The sequence below is a fragment of the Podarcis filfolensis genome (genome assembly GCF_964270895.1).
Source record: "Podarcis filfolensis genome assembly, chromosome: 8".
NCBI classification, from domain to species: Eukaryota; Metazoa; Chordata; class Lepidosauria; order Squamata; family Lacertidae; genus Podarcis; species Podarcis filfolensis.
The window spans coordinates 58,147,932-58,168,236 of record NC_139611.1 but is presented as its reverse complement, the minus strand read 5'-3'; the positions used below and the strand labels follow the sequence as shown (position 1 = coordinate 58,168,236).

At 46.2% G+C, this 20,305-nt stretch overlaps 1 long non-coding RNA gene across 1 annotated transcript in view; it reads right to left on the bottom strand.

The window, feature by feature from the left end:
* Positions 1 to 20,091, bottom strand: part of LOC310767900 — a 32,267-nt gene extending 12,176 nt beyond the window's left edge. The window contains exon 1 of the long non-coding RNA XR_014551110.1: positions 20,033 to 20,091. This is a non-coding gene — a long non-coding RNA (uncharacterized lncRNA). The remainder of the gene's footprint in view (positions 1 to 20,032) is intronic.
* Positions 20,092 to 20,305: the final 214 nt, after the last annotated feature.

Sequence of the window (20,305 nt, the reverse complement as noted above, 5' to 3'; positions counted from 1 at the left end):
GAAGGCTATCAATGGCTTCTACACATGATGCTCATTCTCTGCCTCCATGGTCAGGAGAAGTAATCTTTCTGAAGATCAGTTGCTGGAAACTACAGGAGGGAGAGCACTCCCACAGGCTTCCCATAGGCATCTGGTTGGGCACTACCAGATCCTGGGAGTGGCAGGCCTCCCCTAGCCATCCCCCCCTCAAGGGAGGCTGGCCCATTAGAGGAAATGGGGCACTGCCGCACCAATCCCAGTTTGCCCTCAACCAGCCCCACTCGCCTCGCTTCTTTCTTATAACCAGTCAAGGGGTGGCTCTTCCTGCCATGAACCCTGGGGCTCCATCTACTACCATTGAGCTCCCCATATTCTGCCCTACTGGTCCCAATGGGCACCAGTTGCCACTACTCCCTGAGTCCCCTAAGCTAGACTGCTCTGCACTCCCAGTCCTAGCCTGCTGTCCTTGGGCAGGATGAAGGATGCTGACCCTTCACTAGTGTTGAAGTAATGTTTGATTACCCGTTTGATTACCTGGGGGCACCGTCTTGTCCTTTGCCTCAGGCAGCAAAACAGCTTGGGCTGGCCCTGTTGGGCACTTTTTACAGTGGACTCCCTCAGAAGCTGGTGGACTGAGGTTGGATGGCAATCTATTGGAGATTCTTTAGTTGTGATTCTTGCATTTGCGGGGGGATGGACTAGATGACCCTTGGGATCCCTTTCCAACTCTGTGATCCTGTGATCCTGGACTAGATGGGCCCTTGGCCTGATCTAGCAGGTTGTTCTTATGCTCTCCAGGGTGGAGAGCGGACATGGAGCAATTTCCCATGACTGGCACAGAAGGCCACTCTCTCTGGCCTTTGGGACTCTGCCTGAAGTACACTCCCTCTCACCAGCCCTGCTCCACACCACCCTCCTCCAATGCTTCTGCCTGGCTGGAATTTGCCCTTGAACTTGGATAATCATGCCTCTCGCTTGCCTGGAGAGAGGACAGAGAGATGGGATGGGTGGACTGCATAGCGATCTCTGGCTTTTGGGTGAGATCCACATCCACTCTGCCCACTTTTGCATCTGGCTCTGCCCACCACTAGCCCACAGACACTGGAGGGAGTGCAGCCCTCGAGATTCCCTTGCAGCCCTGTTACATGCAGAGCCGTTCCAAGTGACTGGCTGTCCAGTTCATGAAGACACACTGGAGAGAAATGAGGTCACTTTGCAAGCTTGGCTGGAGCAGGCTTGCTGTCTGTGAGGGTTGCCACGCCAGGCCACTCCATGCCTCGACTTAATAGGGGCAGAACAATCCTAGCTAAAACAGCAGCCGCCACAGCAATAGCCAAGGCAGGCCATGCAACTGGTGTTCAGCCACTGCTAGCACAGAAGGGGGTGCCATGCAGGCTAGGTCTATGGACACCCCCCACCCCCGAGGAGCGAGGGAGGGAGGAAGAGATACCAGACAAGTCAGAAGAAGGAGGTTGTGCATGCAAGCAGGGATGCGTGTATGTGACAGAATGGGGGCAGAAGGAGACTGCAAAGATAGTTTTGTGCCAGGATATGTGAGCAAGTGCCTGCGAAGGAGGAAGGAGAGAGAGGTAGACCGAATGCATTTATTTAACTCATTTCAGTCTTGCCAGGATGTTCAGGGTAGGTTATCCTCTTGTACAGCCTCCTCCGATGGAGGCTGCTCTGTTAGGGTGATTGGAGTCCTGCCTCGTCAACCTCAGTCTGCTCTCATCCAGCTGCAACCTGCTTGCCTTCTTGCCTACAGCCTGTCCATGGGGGTGGTCCTGCCTGTCAGCTTCCCCCTCCTTAGCCTCAGTGTTGCCTTTGGAGAACTCAGCAGGGAGGAGGATGGGGACAAAACTAGAATTTGTTGGCTCCGCCTCTTCTTGGTTCTGACTCGGCCCATGATTGGGCTCTAGATCCACCTCCCAGTGGGCACCAAAAGCGCTTTGAGGTCGGGTGAAGCTGAGAGAGAGAGGGGGGGGAGGGAGGATGTGATTTTCTTGTATACTACACATTTGAGACCAGGCCTCCCTGTGTTCCCTCCAGTATACTGCTCCGTCTGTAAGTACTGGCCATATGTCCATATGTCTTATCCAATAGTTCGTACATCTGATCTTCTAGTAGGTAACAAGTTCTGCTTAAAACCAGTAAACCTGAAGGTCAAACTTCGCCCCAGCCTGCCTTTCTTCTTCTTCTTCTTCTTTTTTTAATGCAATCAAACAAATCAACAAACTATAGTACATTACACACAATACAAATCAGACATCAATAACGTGAAGAAAAGGGAAAGGGAAATCAAGAAACATGTCACCACTCAGTGAAACAACATGCAAAACTATAGGACGTTGCCTGTATGCTCTGCAATGACCTAGGATAAATACAATCCACATTCAAAGATCTATTATATTAAGGAAAGCACACTGGAGGCAATCTGCCTAGAATTAAGACACCAGACCCCTCGAAAAAGAGAAATGGTTGGGGTTCCTCTGCGGTGTTGCTTCTATCTGTCTTTAAGTAAACCAGCTTTTCTTAACTTGGTGCTCTCAAGATGTATTGGACTACAAATCCCATCAACCCCAGTCCAAAACATCTGGAGAACACTGGATTGAGAAAAACTGGTTTGTCTAAAGAGAGAAAGAGTGTGCAGAAGGGATGGGTTATAGAGAAGAGAGGAAGAGTTTGGCTCACATGTCCACACAGGAGGGAAGGAATTTGCAACTGGACACATGTGTGACTGTGTGCGAGCCCAGGCAAGCAGAGAGGGACTGTGCCCCAGTGTGTGAGTGGGTGTGCAAGAGAGGCTGCGTGGGTGAGTGACCCTCCTAGGCTGAAGCCTGCATTTCATGCATTTTTCAGAAGAACAAGGTCAGTGGGTCACTCAAGCGCTGGAGGGTTTTCTCCAGCTCAGCTGCTTCGCTGCCAAAGCTGCCGGAAGCCGCAGGCTCCTCTTCCACCAGTATATGGATGGAGGCATGGAGGAAGAGAGGGGTAAGGGGGGCTGGCATCACCCACACAGCCAGGGCGACAGGAATGCCAGCTGGCATTGTCCTCACACAGACACAGTCCGGTTAGCTGCAGAAAAACTCCTGCATTTCTCTCCTCACCCAGCTGACCAGGCCTTGGTGTCAGCTGGGGCTTGGAGCCTCTTTTCAATTACAGGCCTGCACCATGGGAAGGAGTGAAAATTATATAGAAGGGTGCCTCTGGGCAAATGCAGAGTGTCCTCTCCTTGGAGCTGCCAGCCTTCACAAATCCGGGATTAGGGGGAACAGCTTCCTGTCCAAGCCTATCCCTCTACCCTCACATTTGTAAAATTAATGGCTGACTGATCATAGGTCTTGAACGTTACAACCAAAGCAGTAAATATGGGTGGCCAGGAGCCAGCTCATGCATTTAGCCTTTCAATAAGGTCACAAAACTGATGGGATGCAGACCCAGATCTTGGGGCCCGGCTGTGAGCACCCGCCAATCCCAGCGAACGGAAGTGATGTGTGAGTTAAGTCAAGTCGAGTGTCCTGCATGCATAAGTGCATGACCATTTCACATGTTTTCCTGAGGGCAGAAAAGGTAGACAGGGACATATGCGGACAGAAACGTTGGGCTTGCATATTCATTACGTTAATTAGTGTGCAGGACTCCGGGGAGAGGGTGCTGCTTAGATTTTACACCTGAGGCACGCAGGTGCAGAGCAGTCACAATGAAAAATGGACTGGATGCACAACCTGGGAAAGGTGTCATATTTTCCATCATGCTTTCAGTCAAGGGATACAGTGTGTAGACCACATGTGACAGATTCAAAACATTTGCTAAACAGGAAAGTGTAATAGCTTAAAGACCCAACAGAGTTATTATAGCATACAGTAATGGTCTACATCACATGACAGGAGTTACAGGTAGATCTGTATGAACATATAAAGATACACACACAAGAGCAGACAGGCATTGTAAACAGTGAGGCCAGAAGGAAATGAATGGCAGAAAGTTCTACAGGCAGTGTAAATTTGGTAAATTGAATCTCTGTGTTCAGAGGAAGTCTTCCTCTGAGTGACTGATGCTAGACAAGAAGAGAAGGCTGTTTCCTTCTTAGGTGGGTCACTGGCCTGATCCAACAGGCTCTTCTTATGTTATTACATTCCTGTTCAGCTTTTGGGTTTCTCAGTGACATCTGATTGGCTACTGATGAAAACATACTGCGGGACAAGATGGGTGCTTGGTCTCATCCTGCAAGGATTTTATTTTTTCTGATCTTTTTTTTTTTTTTTAAATAATTTTTTATTAAAGGTTTTTATAACAACAACAAACATATAACAAATACATAAACAGACAAAAACAAAAACAAAACAAAAAACATGTACCATTTCATATCTTAATTTCTTATACCTTTCTTCCCCGACTTCCTCATGCCTCCCTTTTCTGTATTCCAAATTCTTATCAATTACTCAGCAAATCTTCCCTTATTTTAATTTGAATTTAATCTAATCTTCCTTATTCTCCTTGTCTTAACCCTTGCTAATAGTAACCGTTTACTTTCCAGTCCAACATCATTCTAACTTTCGTTAATTTTATAATATTTCTTTAAATAGTCCTTGAACTTTTTCCATTCTTCTTGCGCTGCTTCTCTTCCCTGGTTTCGGATTCTGCTCGTCATTTCTGCCAGGCCCATGTAGTCTATCACCTTCATCTGCCATTCTTCCAGTGTGGGTAGTTCTTGTGTCTTCCAGTACTTCGCAATAAGTATTCTAGCTGCTGTTGTAGCGTACAAAAAGAAAGTTATGTCCATCTTTAACACCCCCTGTCCGACAATACCCAAGAGAAAGGCCTCTGGTTTCTTAGGGAAAGTATATTTAAATACCTTTTTAAGTTCATTATAGATCATTTCCCAGAATGCCTTAATCTTCGGGCACGTCCACCAAAGGTGAAAGAATGTACCCTCCTTTTCTTTACATTTCCAACATTTATTATCAGGCAAGTGGTAAATCTTTGCAAGCTTGACTGGGGTTATGTACCACCTATATATCATTTTCATAATGTTTTCTCTTAGAGCATTACATGCCGTAAATTTCATCCCGGTGGTTATTTTTTCTGATCTTTAAACTAGTGCAGGCTTTCCCCAACCTAGTGCCCTCCAGATGTTTTGAACCACATCACTCATCAGCTCCAGCGAGTGCAGCTGATGATAGTCTCAGTCCAAAGCATCTGGGGCGGAGGGGGTGGGAACAGGCTGGGGAAGGATTGCAGCTAATGTGTAGCTGTGGTGCAAAAACTCAGACTCATCCAAAGTGGGAATATTAATTTTCCCACCAAGCTTTAACAAAAGAGCTTCAGCCAACTTAGATGAGCTTTTACATAATTTTCAACCAACTGAAACACAACTTTTCGCTTTTTCATTAGAAATGCAAACAATCATGCAGAGAAGTGTTACCATTTTAAACTGCTAGCCTGAAGCAGGAACCCCCTCAAAGGAAAAGAAAGAAATCTCCAGCCTCTGCTTGATTCTTTTCCTCATTCTCCAGCTTCCTCTGTGTAAATCTGTCACAAACAATAGTAGAGCTTGAAAGCTTTGTTATCACCTCATTCACTTCTCAGACCAATGAGGGCCTGTCCATTGCCATGGTCCTCTAGCAGATTACATCATTGCTCCTGCTCAGAAAAAGTCTCAAAGGTGCAAACTCCTAAGTCCCCACTCTGCTACACTCCTGAGCACCCTGAATCAGTGCAACACCCCCTCCCCCCCAAAAGGAGCCAACTGGAAGCAGCTTTATCTTAGATCCAGATGATAGTTTTTCAGAGACCCAAAGACAACAAGATAGATATGATTTTCAAATGATTTCCAGAAAACCCCTGAGCTTCTCTGAAGCTGAGAATCTATTGTTCAGTAGGGTGATCCTCGATGAAAAACAAACCTTCCTGGAAGACAGCTGACCCATTACTACCAATCTCTTTCAGTTAAAATAGAGGGTTCACTCCATCTCCAGAGGCTTAGCCAGCGCCTGTGGGAACTGGCTGTGTACCCCAGAACCCACCTCCAAGTCCTTGGCAATGGACAGCTCCATGGCTCAGCAACTCAATGGGAGTGCCATGGAAGTTGTTGTTGTTTAGTCGTTTAGTCATGTCCGACTCTTCGTGACCCCATGGACCAGAGCACGCCAGGCACTTCTGTCTTCCACTGCCTCCCGCAGTTTGGTCAAACACATGCTGGTAGCATCTAGAACACTGTCCAACCATCTTGTCCTCTGTCGTCCCCTTCTCCTTGTGCCCTCCATCTTTCCCAACATCAGGGTCTTTTCCATGGAAGTAGGAAGTATTAAAACCCTGTGGGCGCTTCTCCCAAACTATCACAACTTGGAAGTGGGATTCAATCACACGCTGCAAAATTCAAGTTTCACAATTGTAATTGATTGGGAGATGATGCAACACAAATGCCCATTAAATGGCCACTGTAGTCGACCAATCATGATGCATGCTCAAACTGCCTCTCACCTGGAAGTGCCCTGGGATGTCACCTCTGAGCTGTGTCCAATATTAGTCCTACTCAAGAGTAGACACACTTTCTTGCTTCGCCAAGCATGTAGCTTGTAACATGCAGTTTTAGCACGTAGAATAGTTTTGGAATTGCTGGTTTTATTTATGCATGGATAACGTTTTATGTCAACTCGCTTTTAATGTTTGTTTTTATTGGTATTTTTAAATGAGTGTTTCTAGATGGTTTTTTGTGCGCTGCTTAAGACGTTTTCTGCTGAGTAAATGGTATTTAAATGTGGTTTTCTTTTTTAAATGAAATTAAGGAGCATGAATGGCGTAAGTCCATTCATTTCAATGGACTTAGTTGGCCCTTTATCTTAGTGAGAGTGTGCACACTCTTTCATCCGACGGTCAGGATGTGGTCTCTGACCAAACAGGTTTGGGAGGTTTTCAAACCTAGACCGAAGCAGCTGGTCCTGAGAGTTGTGTGGCTCAGGCACCAGCCTTGCCAGCCCTGTCTCCACCCTTCTGCTCTTGGCTCAGTCAGGCAGCCTTTCCTCGGCAAAGGCCTTAGGTGGTGGTGGAGGAGGAGCCGCAGCAGCAGATGAAAGAGGGCCGCAGGTTAAAAGTTAGCTCAGCAGACAATGTGGCGCTGGCCTGGCAGCCTGTGCTCCCCGAACATTTGAGCAAACAAACCAGACCTTTACGTTTCTGATAAAAGGAACAAACAGCCCTGCTCAGCAAGCAGTCGGAGTGGCCCTGAAGGCCTTTATCCCTATCTTCCTCCTCCTCCTCCTGGCTACACAGTAGTCCTCCTTTCTGCACCATTTGGAGCAAAGAGGGCCAGCGAGCCTCTGTCTCCCGCTGGCACAGAAGCACCGCTGCTTCTGCTCAGCCGTCTTCCTGCGCATTCTTCAGCTCCGCTACAACCAGCACGTACACATATTTCTGGCATGTGCTTCTGCAAAGCACGTCAACAGCCGAAGCAGCCATGCATGTCAAACTATACAAACAGGGGACGCATATGCTCGGGCTCATGAGATTGGTGGGGGATTATTGCAGCCTTCTCGTATGCGGGTTGCTGCTCCTGCAATCCCTTCTGTGGTCCTCGCTGGTCAGACACAGGACTGGGTTTCTGTCCACACTGCGTGCAGAACGGATGCGGTGAAGCAGAATTCTGTGCTCGTGTGCGGCAATATCCATTTCCGTGGGAAGATGCTCTGTTGATGCTTCAGCTGTCATCTAGGGCAGATGCAGGTTTAAAGCAGCCTTACAATGTGAAGGTGTGAGTGGACAATCTTTGGTTTGGAACTACGAAATCATGGGGTGGCCTTAAGGCAGGCCATTAGCATTACCTCCATTTCTCACCTGCAATATGGGGACGATAACACTGGCCTGCCTTATCAGACTGTTGTACGGCTCATTTAGATGGTATTCCTTTGGCCCTGTCTTCATACTCCGAGGAAGTGTGCAACAAGGAGAAAGTAGATAGCAGAACCCAGCAATAATACCTGTTCCCAGTGAGACTTCCTAGAAAATAACCTGGAAATCTTCTCAGTGTCCTTGCTCTGGCACAGGAGTGGGGAGGAGGGTGAGAAAAAGCCCTTTGCAGGTGATCAATTCATATCTCCAGGGGTGACGGAAAGAGGAGAAAGAGGGTGGCCCACCCACCATTGGCTTGAACCCCATCCACTGCAGTCCTGTGAACCCAAATAGATCACCTCTAAGGAAATGTGGTCTTTAATCAAAAGAAGGACCTCCACCAACAGCTCTAAGGAAACCAGCTGTTTGTTTAAGGCTGGTGGGTTGCGCCCCATCTTGATCATTCTTGATCATAAGCTTCTGTTCTGACAGCCTTAATGGTGCCCAAAGCTTCAATCGACAACACCCTATCAACGTTCTCGTTCTCTCTCTCTCTCTCTCTCTCTCTCTCTCTCTCTCTCTCTCTCCCTGTCTTTTCCCTTCCTGATCCTCTTCTTCCTTTTGGCATCCATGATCAGCAGCTGTTGCCATGGCTACATACATGCACGTTGTCTGGGCAAAGATGCCTCCGTCACTCAAGTTTGCACAGTGGACTGGGGATGGCAGGAGAGTGTGTGTAAGCAAAAAGAGGGGAATTTGTGCTTTCTAGGATGACTTTGGCCTTGAGATTTACCAAAAGGCCCTATGGTAGGGTTTCTGTATGAAACTTTAGCCCCATCTGCACCATCCTCGTCCTTTGCAGCCTAGGACCCTCGTATCTATAGGACCGCCTCTCCTGGTATGCCCAGCAGAGGACCTTAAGGTCCATAAATAGCAACACTCTAAAGGTCCCGGGCCCTAAGGAAGTCAGATTAACCCCAACCAGGGCCAGGGCCTTTTCAGCACTGGCTCTGGCCTGGTGGAACGCTCTGTCTCATGTGACTAGGGCCCTGCGGGATCTGATTTCTTTCCGCAGGGCCTGTAAGCCAGAGTTGTTCCGCTTGGCCTTTGGCTTGGAATCAGCCTGATCCCCTCCCCCACTTTCCTTTTCCTTCTGTGATGGAACCCCTATTTGGGGACTTCCCTGGCTTTCTTCTGGCCCACGTAGGACCAGTCTGGATAGTTGGCCTTGGTGAAGATTTGACGTTTTCTCCCCCCAAACAGTTTTTGATCTGGGCTTCCACTGAAATGAGGCTGCATTTTAAATTGTATTTTAATCCTGTTTTTAAGTTGTACTTTAATCAATTGTTTTTATACCCGATATTAGCCGCCCTGAGCCCGGTCTTGACTGGGGAGGGCGGGGTATAAATAAATATTTTTATTATTATCCATCTGCCCCAGACCACTATCTGGCTCTGTTTGGGTTATCTCAACCAGAAGTAGATTCTGAGTAACAGATTACCGGTAGATTCCACAGATTAGATCCCACAAGCCTGAAGTCTTCTTTCCCCTGTCTATGCCACAGTGGGTTGTTGCTGTTTTCAGTTCCTTGTGAAAGGTTCCTTTTGCCCTTCAGAAAGTTATCTTTAGTGAAAAGAGTAATGACATCAGACATTTCCATCGCCCCAAAAAGAGCAGAGTTAATGTTATTTTCAAGATGAATGGGTGGGAGGAGGCACCCATAGAAGGGCAAGGACTGTGTTGAGAAAGAGTACCTTTGTTATCGCCAGAAGAAAATCTAACCTCATCATGCCTTCAGCAGTAGAAAACAATGAGTTCAACTCCCCAACCTTAAATACATCACCTGAAGGTGAGTCTTAACAAATTAAATTGGACATCACAACCTCATTATGTGTTTCGGAACAGAGGGTTTGTAAGTGAATCAGTTCAACAATGATCTACTATTCTACTTGCCCCACATTCCTAAAACAGGCCATTTTAAAACCAGCTTAGCTCAAGTTTGCATTTCACAGTGCTCTGTGGTAGTAAAGCTGGCTCACTTTCTAACCTGTTTAAAAGAGTTTATCATCATCACACACTGCAAATGGGGCCGAGACAGGGGCAAGGAAGAGTGTCTTCTGTAAGAACATAAAAAGAGCCCTATGGGTGAATCTGGCCAGTGGCCCATCTTGTCCGGTATCCTATTCTCCCAGTTGCCAACCAGATGCCCCAGTGGGAAGCTCACAAGCAGGACCTGAGTGCACCAGCACTCGTCCCCCAGTTCATGGTATTCTGGTATTCAGTGGCATAGTGTGGATTCTGTTGTCTCCAGTTGGTCTGACTAAGGCAGCTTCCTCTGTTCTCCGAGTCCATTCAGAGTGAGATTTGAACCGTGGACATCTCGTCTCAGAGTTGAACCCCTTCATGAACCAAGCTGCAGATCTGGATGATCTTGAGCACCTGGCCAGGCACAGAGGAGCTGTCCCAATTCCCCAGAGGTTCCCTTGATTCATCCCAAAGGGGGGCAAAGCCACAGAAGTGAGAATTTGGGTCTCCTGTGGGCATGAGCTACTACGTGTGTTTGCAGGCCGTGTTTCCATGGAGACCTGCACAATGGCCACATTAGTCTCAGATTTGTTTTAAAAGGAGAAGGCTTTTGTGCCACCGATTTGTCCCTAATCGCAGGCTGCATTGTCCCACTTTGGGGGGTGGGGAAGTAGGGTTGCCGGGGGGGGGTGGCGGCTCTGAAAGATCTGTTGGTCTTGTGTCACGAAGTTGTGTTTTGCTGCTGGAAATGGACTGCTACATTTGGGTTACAGTGCCAAGCGCATTGTGCATAGACAGAAACTAGTCAGTTTCACATATACAGTGGTACCTCAGGTTAAGTACTTAATTCGTTCCGGAGGTCCGTTCTTAACCTGAAACTGTTCTTAACCTGAAGCACCACTTTAGCTAATGGGGCCTTCTGCTGCCGCCGCATGATTTCTGTTCTCATCCTGAAGCAAAGTTCTTAACCTGAAGCACTATTTCTGGGTTAGTGGAGTATGTAACCTGAAGTGTATGTAACCTGAAGCGTATGTAACCTGAGGTACCACTGTACACTGGTCAGTGACACACATACTAAAGAAATAAATTTTGAAAAGATACCGAAATAGCAGAAGATTTACAATGGCAAAGGGAGATGAGTAGAATAGTGAGAAGAACAGCCTAGTGTAGGCCACGGATGGGAAGAAGGCAGACTGGGGTCTGTGTGATTTCCAGGAGATCAGCAAGGATTTCTGACTCCCGTTTGTTTAACAGTGGCAACAGCAAAATGAGACCCACTTTCATCCTGCTGAAATGAAGGAGTCTTGGGAGGATTTCTGTGTGGAAGGATTTTGTGCTCCATTCAGTTCTGAGATTCAAAACAAATCCCTGGGCTCAGATTATTTAATTCTAAGTCTTTTACACCAGTCTCCACTTGGTGACTCTAGGAAAAAGCAAAGTAGATCCCACAAAGCCTGAAGTCTTCCTGCCCCTGGAGGAATGGCACTTCCTGCAATGGTAACTGCAGCAACTGATATTGGCTTGAATGCTAATATTATTTATTGTTTTAATTCTATTTTACATATGATTTTAATTCTGTTAGTGTTCAATTACTTTGCAATGGTTATCATTTCTATGTCTTTGGCTTTTTCTATTTTATCTGTGTTTTTCTATTTTTCTCTCTAAGCTGCCTTGAGTCCTGGTCTTGGAAAAAGGCAAAATGCAGGCAATGATTGATTATTGCACATCCAAAAGATGTGCATGCAGACACAGCATCCGACCCAGAAGTGATCAAAAAAGTCACAAAATATGCCACTAAAAGGGTGTAACATGGATGGAATGAGAGTGGGGTGTAACAGGGTGGGGCACACTTATACATGCTCCGCCGACACGCATGGGGGCCAAAAACAGAAACCCCATGTGAAATGGTTGTTGACTGTCACTGTATAAATAAATATAATAATAAATGATAGTAGGACACAACACACAGTACGTACATTTAAAGCATGCAACCCCCTCCTCAAAGAACCGTGGGAACTGTCATAAAGATGCTGGGAATTGTAGCTTTGCGAGTGATAAACTACAGTTCCCAGAATTTATTGAGGGGGATATTGTATGTATGTAGCCCAACACTTGCATGTGCCTTCTGCATTGTTTAGATGCAAACAGTGGAAGAAAGAGCCGTTCAAAAGGGCTTTCTATGTCTTGCATAAATATACCCACAACACTCAGGACTGTGATAGTGGATTTCCTGCCATGGGTGGGAGGTTGCACCTAATGTCTTATCCAGGATGATCTGCACTCAAAAAGGAAGTTCTGCGCACAGATCACCCTTCTGGATCTCTTAACCTCCATTGTGTCACCTTCCTGCCAATCACTGCCAAAGCCCCACCTTTTCTACAAAGACTTTGGCATGACCCCCTGGTTTGCCAGATACCCAGCTGCAAAGAAACCCACTGCACATTCTTCCTATTTGTACCCCCATTTCCCTCCCCTCCCACTGGATAGAGAGAGGAGGGTTGGCCCTGTCGTTGGGCAGAGTGGGGCAACTTCCCCAGGGGGCAGGTGCTGAGGGACAGTGGAGGCAGCCCTGTGGCTACTGTTGGAGGGCTGATCCCTGTGTGGTACCTGTCCTGTCCTGATTCCCCCATAAGCAGCCTGCAGTGGAGAACCCAATCCCATTGCCAGGGTTGAGATAAGATTTAACTGCCACTCCAGTTGGCTTCTGCATATGGAATGCGGGGGGGGGGGGGACCATCTTGTTCTTTGGCTCAGGCAGTAAAATTTGTTTGGAGAGGCTGGGTGTGAGTGAGCAAGTTATTATCTCCAAGCAGGTGTTGGTGCTGCTGTCTTACCTGCAAAAATAGCTAATGTGGGAGAATGGGGCTCACGAGGACTGGGATTGGTCCCCGGTGGTTGGGAAAGGAGTGTTTGCTGCTAACCATGGCTCCCACGTGACACTGTTCATGAGAGCAGACTGTGTATCATAGGCCCCCCAAGTCCCTTCATTTTCAGAGTTTAATCTGGCAGCCGTAGACCTCTCATGCCCTGGCAATGAGCCTTTCGGTTTTACTTTTAAATAGGGGATTTTTTTATTTCCTTGAAAGCAATGAGACTCTGGGAAAAGGCGTTTCTGTTGGAAAGTTATGAACAACCCAAGCTCTCTTACTTTTTTTTATTTCTCTGAGCATGTAAAAACAGCATTAATCCAATGGTTTGTTTTTACGTAATTTTTAGAAGAGATTCTGGAGTTCAAGTCCCACCTCTTTCTCTTTGAACCCAGGTAGCAAACAGGGGTTATTCTTGAGTGAGGAGAATGTACTCTGCATAGGCTCTTGAGTGAGAGAAGAATACACTCTGCACGTGCTCAGTGGCACTCATCTCTCATTTCAAATAAAAATTATAATTTACATGTTCCACAGCTAAGCCCTCACAATCAAAAGACCTGCAGTGTAGCTTGGACACCAGTTACTGGGTAGCCAAAAGTAAAACCTGCTGGGATTAAGAGAGGTGGTTGAGATTTTTCTGGTCTGAGAAGCAACAGTGGGAAGGTTAACAGCTTTGACACTTAAGGCCTGCTAATTGGGCTTTAAAGTTAACAGCCCATTACAAGTGTGTTGGGGGGGCAAGGGGAGGGTCTGGGAGTGTTGTTTCAGCTGGTTTGGCTAAGGGCCAGAAAAAGACAAGCGCTGGTGAGGTCTGCCTTGTGGCCTTTGGGTTTTCTCTGCCAGAAGTGAAAGGGAGAAAACAAACACTCAGAGCAAGAGGACTCTGAACTAGATCTGCATCCTAGCCTTCAGGCACTAAAATCTATAGGAATCCCCGTTACAGGAGCCAGAATCTAGTACGAAAAGAGTATTAGAACTGATTCAAGAATTTGGTCATGTGGCAGGATTTAAGCTGAACAAGTCAAAAACTAAAGTTCTTGAGAAAAATTTAACACCGATTGAGAAAGAGAGGTTTCAGAAGGAGACAGGTTTAACATTAGTTAAGAAAGTAAAATATCTGGGAGTTAATATGACTGCTAAGAACTTAAATTTATTTAAAGATAACTATGAGAAATGTTGGACAGAAGTGAAAAAAGACTTAGAAATATGGTCAAATTTGAAGCTTTCCTTGTTGGGTCGAATTGCAGCTATAAAGATGAATGTATTGCCAAAAATGTTATTTCTGTTTCAATCATTGCAAATTTTGGACAAGATGGACTGTTTCAAGAAGTGGCAGAGAGACATTTCTAGATTTGTCTGGCAGGGCAAGAAGCCCAGAATAAAATTTAAAATATTAACTGATGCAATGGAAAGAGGCGGATTTGCCCTGCCAGACCTTTAACTTTACTATGAATCAGCAGCATTCTGCTGGTTGAAAGACTGGCTGCTTCTTGAGAACACAGACATTTTGGATTTGGAAGGTTTTAATAATGTTTTTGGGTAGCATGCATATTTGTGGTAAGACAAAGTTAAAGCACATAAAGCATTTAAAAACCATATTGTCAGGAAAGCATTGTTCAATGTCTGGATAAGATACAAAGACTTATTGGAAAATAAAACCCCAAGGTGGTTGTCACCAATGGAAGCGAAGGCTCAGAAAAAGCTCAATATGGAGGCCAAATGGCCGAAATATTGGGATATATTGGAACAAGAAGGAGAGAAATTGAAATTGCAGAGTTTTGAGAAATTAAAAGACAAAGTGCGAGACTGGCTTCATTATTATCAAATAAGAGAGGCCTATAATTTGGACAAAAAAATTGGCTTCCATGTGGAAAAATCAAAATTGGAAACAGAACTGTTAGATCCCAAAACTAAGATACTTTCAAGAATGTATAACTTGCTGTTAAAATGGAATACGCAGGATGAAACGGTTAAATCTGCAATGATTAAATGGGCACAAGATATTGGTCATAACATTATGTTTGCTGACTGGGAGCAGTTATGGACCACCGGTATGAAATTTACGGCATGTAATGCCTTAAGAGAGAATATTATGAAAATGATATATAGGTGGTACATGACACCAGTCAAGCTTGCAAAAATATATCATTTGCCTGATAACAAATGTTGGAAATGTAAAGAAAATGAAGGTACATTCTTTCACCTTTGGTGGACGTGCCCAAAGATTAAGGCTTTCTGGGAGATGATCTATAATGAAATGAAAAAGGTATTTAAATATACCTTCCTGAAGAAACCAGAGGCCTTTCTCCTGGGCATAGTCGGCCAATTGGTGCCAAAGAAGGACAGAACTTTCTTTATGTACGCAACAACAGGAGCAAGAATACTGATTGCAAAGTATTGGAAGACACAAGATTTACCCACCCTGAAAGAGTGGCAGATGAAAGTGATGGACTATATGGAACTGGCGGAAATGACTGGCAGAATCCGAGACCAGGGAGAAGAGTTGGTGGAAGAAGATTGGAAGAAATTTAAAGACTATCTACAGAAATATTGTAAAATTAATGAATGTTAAAATGATGATTGGATTGAATAGGGGGTATTAGCAACAAAGTTAATAAGAATATGCAAAATGAATTGATAATGGATGAAAATATAGAGTTATAATATGTTAAGATATAGAGTTAAGATAAATGAAAGAGGGTAAGGATTTGCTGATTTGATTATCTAAATGGGAATACAAAAAGGGGAGGTGTGAGGAGGTCAAGGAAACAAGTTAATGAGCATAAAGTTATAAAAAATGGATTTGTTTTTAATTCTCTTTTACCTATTCGTTTTTTGTATATTGTATTTTTATTTGTATTTCTTCTTTTTTATGTATTTTTTTAGGTTCTCTTTTTCATTTTGTTTTTTCATATGTTCTTTTTTGTATTTTGTAAACTGATGTTTTTGTAAAATTCCAATAAATATTATATGAAAAAAAAAATCTATAGGAATCCCTTGCTGGGACTGCCAACTTTCGACAGACCCCTGTGCTTTCAGCACCTGGCTGATGTGCAGGTGTATGTATGCACAGTGGTACCTCGGGTTAAGAACTTAATTCGTTCTGGAGGTCCGTTCTTAACCTGAAACTGTTCTTAACCTGAAGCACCACTTTAGCTAATGGGGCCTCCCGCTACTGCTGCACCGCGGCTGCACGATTTCTGTTCTCATCCTGAAGCAAAGTTCTTAACCCGAGGTATTATTTCTGGGTTAGTGGAGTCTGTAACCTGAAGAGTATGTCACCTGAAGCGTATGTAACCTGAGGTACCACTGTATTTAAAGCAGGCTGGAAGCTCTCCTGGCAATGGGCTAGAGTGCGTGAGATGAAGTGACTTTATTGCAAGGCCTTGGAGAAGCAGGGAATCACTCTAGATGAGGTTTAAACAGATGTGTTTTTCCATGTTACTTTCATATCTCTGTCTCCTTTGTAGTCAACTGCTAAAACTGTTTCAAAATCTGTTTCTTTTCCCCCAAATCTATCGTTACAATAAATGTCAACTAGCTCCTTTTCCAGACTCTTAGTAAAAACATTTGTTGTTGAGAAAAACGTATGTACTTAAAAGTGCTATTTATTCAAAATGGTTGATATACAATCAATAAAGACAAGGCCCTCTGTGCCCATTGGCTTACACTCTGAAAGAAAAAGAGACACACAGAAAGGGGAGGGGAGAGATGAGGCTGGAAAAGCCCAAGGGCCACATTCCCTCATAGGTAACCTTCCAGAGGCCACATGTCACTGGTGGGTGGGTCCTGAAGGAAAAGTGGGCAGAGCAAAGGGATCTGCCTCTTACTACATTAGACTACCTTCTCAACATGCAGAAGCCGGATGTTTTTGCCCACCCTGCTCCATCCTCCTCAAGGCAAGCAACAGGCATTATCAGAGAGTAAGGACACATTCCAGCCATGCATACTACAGAGCAGGATTCATGAGCGGTGTGGCCTGGTGGGAGTTCCAAGAGTCAGATAAAGAGGCCTGAGACTGCATTTTGCCCGCAGGCCTCGGGTTTCCTATCTCCTATGTTCTCAAGACTAGCTGGGATGGAAAGAGTTCTCAAAATGGAGGAGCCTGCTGGAGCTGCTGGTCTCTCTTCCCATCTCTCCCTCTTCTGCATGCTGGTGGAATGGGAAGCCAGAAGTGGCCTGATATAAATATGAAGCCCGGTGAAGCAAAAGGATGTGCCCGCCTCCTGTAACGTCAACACATCACCACAGTGCCCACATCTCATGCTGCAGATGGGGGCAAGGCAACTTGCTTCAAATGTGGTCTCACTTAAAGAGGGCTTCTCTCCACCCTGATTTGTGCAGATCAAGCTGTGATTAAAGGTGACAGAGCAGGTCAGAGCCCTGTATTTCGGGTCCGTTGGGATGTCCCGCTGACAGGCGGAAATCTAGTAGGTCTGATTACCGTATTTTTCGCCCTATAGGGCGCACCGGCCCATAGGACGCAACATGTTTATGAGGGGGGGGGGGAAATGAATAAAAAAAATTTCCCCCCCCCAGCTGCGGGGCTGGGGCGGGGGATGCCCAAGCTTCCCCGGACCCCAGCCCCCAGAACAGGCTGCCGCCCACAAGCCTTGCGCACCCGCGGGAACTCCCCCCGGGCACGCAAGGCTTGCGGACACCTGCCCGAAGCACAGGGCTACCTCCAGAGGGCGCCTCGTGCTCCGGGCTGCAGGCTGCCGCCGGCAAGCCTTGCGAGCTTGCGGGAACTCCCGCCAGGCGCACAAGGCTTGCGGATAGCTTCCTGAAGCCTGGAGAGCGAGAGGGGTCGGTGCGCACCGACTCCTCTCGCTCTCCAGGCTTCAGCGAAAGCCTGCATTCGCCCCATAGGACGCACACACATTTCCCCTTCATTTTTGGAGGGGGAAAAAGTGCGTCCTATAGGGCGAAAAATACGGTATGTCCCTGTCAAATTTTGTAAACCACCTTGAGGTTTTGGCAGTGCACACATTTTTGAAATAAAACATTTTTGAAATAAAACATAAATAAAATAAATATATTTAGATGCAATTAAATTAGAGCAGCCAATTGTGCATTGCCAAAAGCAACATGTAACCAAAAAGGACAAAAGAGGCTACCTATCAGGATTAAAATTGCGTACGGCAATTTACATGTGTAGATGCAAACTTAGAAATAGAATTGTAGAGCTGGAAGGGACCACGAGGGTCATCTAGTCCAACCCCTTGCAAAATAGGAATACTGTATTTTTGCCCAACACAGGGCTCGAACCTGCAATGCTGAGATTAAGAGTCTCATGCTGTCTCCTGCTATCCTGCAAAGAAAGAATACATCTTTCCCTAGCAGGGAAAAGGCCTGTGGCCTTGCTGTTCAGGTGCTGTTTACTGTTGCTTAGCACCAGCTCCAAGGCCACTGCCCTCCCGCCTTAGGCTTCTTTACCTTTGGAACAGACATCTCTTCAAACAGAGGACTGCTGTCCTCTGACAGCCGTATCAGACTACAGGGCAGTGAAGCAGGGCCCATGGTGGTCACCCTAAATCAAAGATAGATGTTCACCAGCTGACCCATGACATCCTACTGAGCCCTGTGATGAGTCAGCTCCCTTGCCCCCTTCATTAATGCTCTTGCAATGCAGCCCTCCCTCCTCTTTGGGTTGAATTGAGTTTCAGAATAAAGCTCCACAACAGAAGGAAGGAAGGAAGGGCAGCATGCAAAGCTCCTCCTGTCTTCGTTGGAATTTTCAACAGGACAGGATTAAAAACAACAAATTGTGGGGGGGAAAGAAAACGCAACAACAACCCTCCCCCCGCCGCCGCCGTGCTTGCACTAAGTAATACAGAACATGGTAAACTTTACCTGGGAATGAGAGTAAAAGCAGAATATGTGTGAAGCACCATGGATTAAGCTGCATCAAAAGAATTAACTGAAGTCAAAGAATTCCTCCAAAAAGAAAGGTGGCAGTAAAAGCAATGGGCCGTTAAGATTCATATCAGGAATAAACTGGTGCCACAGTGCTGAAAATGGACCTTTAGGTGCTGGCAGCCATTTTAGGAGGTTTGCCCGGAAGAACCAGACCTGCCCTGTAGCCCTTCCAGCAACCCAGAGTCCGGCCACCTCACCTTGCCCTCTCCGTGGATAAGGGCCTTTGTCCCTGTGTCACTGCCTTGCCTCCCCTCTCCCCCCAATCCTCCATTCTCTGCACAGACCATCTCTAGTCTCTCTCTCCCCCCCCCCAACTTGGGGCCGTCAGATGTTGCTGAAAAGGAACAATGGGAAGTATTGTCCCTGCTGGCTGACAGGCTTCGAACCCCACCAGCACAAACAAAAAGACACATTGACTCAGGAGGAGAAAGGGTCCCATAGATTGCATTCTCCTTTTGGGGGGGGGCAGAGAACCGCCTGGTGTGCCAAAGGGGACATCATAGAATTACTCTTCCCAACCACCACAGCCACAGACTCTCTGTGGTCATGCTGGGAACTCTCCTCCAGGATAAAAAGTCCCCAGGCTGGGGTTGAAGGGGACCTGTAGCATGGCTTAATTTGAGCTTGGCCTCGTAAGGTCATTTCTGTGCCAGGGTTTGGATCTGGAACGCATGAAGTGGTTTTTACAAGAACAGGGTGTGCCTCTGAACATGTGCAGAGTGCCTTTATCGTACCACAGTCAACCTATCTTCATTATGCTTTAAAAGGAAGGTCTATCAGATAGAGCCAGGAGCAGAAGACATACGGTATGGATTATTGGTTTGTTTGTTTGTTTGATTGATTGTTTGATTGTTATGCATTTTATGTTCTCATTTTGGGCAACCTAGTAAAAAAGAAAGCCTGCCCATGGCTGTTCCAGTACACAGTCCTGGTTCACACTCGGTAGCACTGAAGCCCAGCAAGGCTACGCCTGAACTTGCCTTTCCTATATCACATCCCAGAATCCTCAGTAACATGCTAGCACAACTGTGCACACGCGCATCGCCGCAAACCTGGAAATGGCACAAGAAACGGCACAAACAGCCCTAAAAGAGCACAAAACAGGCAAACACGGTGTGAAAACGGCACCTAGCAATCCCACAGCCCTTTGCAAGTGCAATCCCAGGAGCCTTTGCATTGACCTTTGAGGCCTGCGGAGAATTAGAGTTTCACCAAGGAGGTTAGGTGGGAGCAATTGCGGTGGAGTTTGGTGGTTTGGGTTTTTCCCCATGAGGTTTTGAGGGTGTTTGCGGGCTTTTTCGACTGTGTTTCACTTAAACCCGTGGTGCCTCGGAACATAAGCCCTCAATGGGGAGTTGCCTATATTTGCTCGCTTATACATTGGGTTTGAAACTATATATGGGAATGAGACAGACCTGGTATATGAAGCCACCAGGACCTTCTCCAGAGGGTGGCCATTTGATGGGGTGCTGAGGCCAGCAAATGGCTCACTTTGACAACATCACCACCATGTTCACTTTGCATGGAACGTCAGAGGTTGTAATTTCTGGGATTGCACATCTCACTTCTCCAGCCAGTGTGGTGTAGTGGTTAAGAGCGATAGACTCGTAATCTGGTGAACCGGGTTTGATTCCCCGCTCCTCCACATGCAGCTGCTGGGTGACCTTGGGCTAGTCACACTTCTTTGA